Raw genomic sequence first — 4,155 nt, forward strand, 5'->3', positions numbered from 1 at the left:
TGAGAAATTGAGAAGACAGACAAGTGGACTAAACAACCTCAGGTGCATGCTATAAAAAAACTTGCCATGTTCAGCCCAAGAGTCAGCACTTACAAGTGGACTCGTTAAGATACTCGTGAATAGGGCTGTAAATGAGCCAAACTATTCGTGAGCTACTCGAGACTCGGCTCGATAAAAGCTCGACCGAGTTTGGCTCGTTTTTTAAACGAGCCAAGCTCGAGCTCAATTTTGAGGCTCGTCACTTAAACGAGCTGAGCTTGAGCTCCATAGTATTCGGCTCGTTAAGGCTCGCGAGCTGGCTCGTTTTTAGGCTCGCGAGCTGGCTCGTTGAGAAGGCTCGCGAGCAAGCTCGTTGAGAAGGCTCACGAGCAGGCTCGTTAAATAGGCTCGTGAGTAATATTGTTTAAATAAATTGGTGAACCAATTCGTTAAATAAATTTATGAGCAAGTTCATATATTATTAAAAAAATAAAAATAACTATAAAGTTATAAAATTTAAACTATTATAAATACTTGAAAATTATAGTATTGAAAATTACAAATAATTAAGATTAATTATTATAATTAATATTCTTTAAAATTAAATTATAAAAATCTTTTGTATATAATTATTATAATAAGATTCCATAAAATTAATGTATAATCACAAATAATCAATATTAATTATTATAATAAGTATTCTTTAAAATTATAGTACTACATGATAAATTGAGTTGTAAAAATTATATACATTTTAAAATTAAAATATAATTATAAAATTTTTTTTGTATATAATTAAGCATACAGTATAAAAGATGATAATAATTATCAAAGTATATTAATAATAATTAATTAAGGTTATATGGATGTTGAAGTTGAAATTCAAGTTAACTAATTGAACAAGCATGAAGATGATTATGAAGATAATTAAATTATATTAGCTTGTTTCAACTGTTGGAAGTTGGAATAAACTTTATTCGTTTGATATTAAACTTTGTGTGTAATCTAATTTTATTATGTCATTGAATTTATATTTATTTGTGTTATTTTAATTATAAATTGTGTTACGTAATTTTTTTTATGTACACTCTCTTTTTTTTATATTATTTAAATTAATGATGATTAAAAACTGATTAAAGTGTAATTATTAATTCGAGCACGAGTCTGAACTTGAGCTCAAACCAAACTTTTTAATTTTGAGCTCGGTCTCGAGCTTTTTTAACGAGTTTCTTAATCGAGCTTTTTTAACGAGTTCGAGCTCAAGTTTTATTAACGAGCTTCTTAATCGAGCTTTTCGAGCTCGAGCTCGAATTAGGCTCGTTATTAAATCAAACGAGCCTTTCACGAGTCGAGCTCGAATCGAGCTCGATTATAATATTTAATTCTCGAGCCGAGCTCGAATCAAATATTAGAGCTCGAGTCGAGCTCGAGCTCGAGCTTCCAAACTTTTTTAATAAACGAGCTTGAGCTTTACAAAGCTCGGCTCGGCTCGGCTCGATTACACCCCTACTCGTAAATAGATTTATTAAAAGACTCGTGAACAAACTTGTTAAGATACTGGTCGAACAGACTCATTAAAAAACTCGACTCAATTCAATTAGACTTCTGCCATTTAATCTATTTTCCATATATATTGTTAATTTTTATATTTCTATTCCTTAATTATATAATTATATTATTAATTTATATATTTATTTTTCTTTTTACGTAAACACTCTTTTTAAACTATTAAATCTCTTAATAAACTATTGTTATTATTATTATTTTCATATGTTTATATATATATTTATATAATTATTTTTCACTTAATATTATTCGCTTAATTTTATAAATTAAAAATTTTATATAATTTAAATATAAATCAATATAATTCCATTAATAAAATTTGAGTATAATATATATATAATTATATAATTTAAATTGATTATACTTATATTAATATATTTATTCTATATAATATTTTATATTTATATTATATGTTATACAATAAAATAATTTAATATAAATTATATATTTAAATAAAAATAAATAATGATATATGAATAATAAAATGATAACGGTAATATATTAGTAAATTTTATATAAAAATGTCTATTCATATTAATAATAAAATTATACAGATTTAATTAAAACTATATAATTTAAAAAAAAAATTAAATCTTTCTTACTCTCTTTCCATATCGACTATTTATATATAGATTTATATATTTATTATATATTTTTTAATTAATTTTCAATGTAATATAAATATTTAAATAATTAATTATTAAATTTAGTATTATATTGTTAATTTTATATTAAATATATTTATATAATTAATTAAAAGTTTATAATTAGTATTTAAATAATAAATATTATTTGATGTTATAAATAAATAAATAAATATTAAAATATTAAAATCTAAATAATAAAAAATAAAAAATTTAAATATTAAAATCTAAATAATAATAATAAAAATTTAATTATTTGTAATGGATGGGACATAATCCAGAATTTTTGAAAAACTACATTTTATTAATCACTAGATCACAAATCTAACTTCCTAAAATCACTACACTTTATTTTACATTTAAAATATTTAAAATTACTGAAATAATATTTTATATCCCACATTTGAGGTATTTAAAGTTACTGAAATAATATTTTGTATCCCACATCGAAAACTTGTATCCTACATTTGAGGTATTTAAAGTTACTGAAATAATATTTTGTATCCCACATCGAAAATTTGTAGAAATAAAGGGGTAAAACTCTTTTATAAATAAAAATTTTACTTTTTATTATATTTTAAATTAAAGATTTGGTTATAATAGAGTTTAATTAAATTATGTTTAATTTTATTAAAGTTTTTTTGATCTTTTAGTTTAAAATTTTAATTTTTAAAAATTTAAATTAATTAAATTGTATTCGCAAACTTTCGAGTTCGAGTTTGAATTACGCTTGTTATTAGTTTAAACGAACTTTTTAATCGAGTTTTTAACCTCGAACTTTAATTAGGCTCGTTATTAGTTTAAACAACCTTTTCACGAGTCGAACTCGATTATAGTATTTAATTTTTGAGTTGAGTTCGAGCTAAATATTATAGTTCGAGTCGAACTCGAGCTCGAACTTATAAAATTTATTAATAAACGAGTCTGATCTTTACAAAACTCGACTCGATTCGATTACACCTCTATCTCATTCTCTATTACTACTATTGTGTCGGTTGTCCCTTGCCCCTTCCGACGATCCTCCTCTTTTATTTGGAGATTTTTTGGGTTCCTCCTCTCTCGTTGTAGGTAGTGTAAATATTTTCTTTTGGTATATTTGCAGATCGAGCTTTAAGGCGAAGGGTTATGAGAGATACACTTTTTGTTTATTTCTTTTCTTTCATGTCTTAGTGCTTTTTGTGAGTTTTATCAACATACAGAATGGAGGTTATACTTCTCAGTGTCGTCTAGAAACTAGGATGTTTCTTCAGGAAGATGGGTTTCTGACTTTTACTCAATGTAATAACTCATGAGAACACTAACGATGTTTAGTTCTCAAGCATCTAGTCTCTAAAGGGTTGCATGTGCAAAGGAGTTCTATTGTACCGCCCGAGTTCTCCCTATTTACCGATCATTCTCAGTGTCCTCTGTGAAACAGTTCGGTCCAAATTGGACCACATAACTTTTGGACTGACTTTTCACTTGATTCAAAATGATTAACCCTAGTTATTTAGTAGTTTCGTGCTAGTTATTATATACAATTCGAATTGGCTAAATTTGCGACGTTTCCATCACAACTGAATAAGATATAATTGCTAACTAGGATCGGACCCTTGGATATAGTAATTCGCTAGTATTGGGCAGCTCTACCTTGTCTTACACAGATAATTCTTTTCTCGCAGGCCAACTAATTCTGCACAATTTGTGTGACTCAAGGTGACTCTGATACCAATTGAGACAGTCCGGTCCAAATTGGACTAAATAACTTTTAAATTCACTTTTCACTTGATCCAAAATAGTTAAATCAAGTTATTTAATAATTTCGTGATAACTATTATATATAATTTAAATTACCGTAATTTCTCATTAGGATGGTTTTCACACGGTAATAACTGACCTTTACACTCTGTTTCTTGTTTGATGCTATAACTCCTTTAAGTTTTGGAAGGCTTTTTGTAACCTTTTGAGTATGATTTCCTCGGTGCAT

Source organism: Manihot esculenta, chromosome 6 (genome assembly GCF_001659605.2).
Source record: "Manihot esculenta cultivar AM560-2 chromosome 6, M.esculenta_v8, whole genome shotgun sequence".
NCBI classification, from domain to species: domain Eukaryota; kingdom Viridiplantae; phylum Streptophyta; class Magnoliopsida; order Malpighiales; family Euphorbiaceae; genus Manihot; species Manihot esculenta.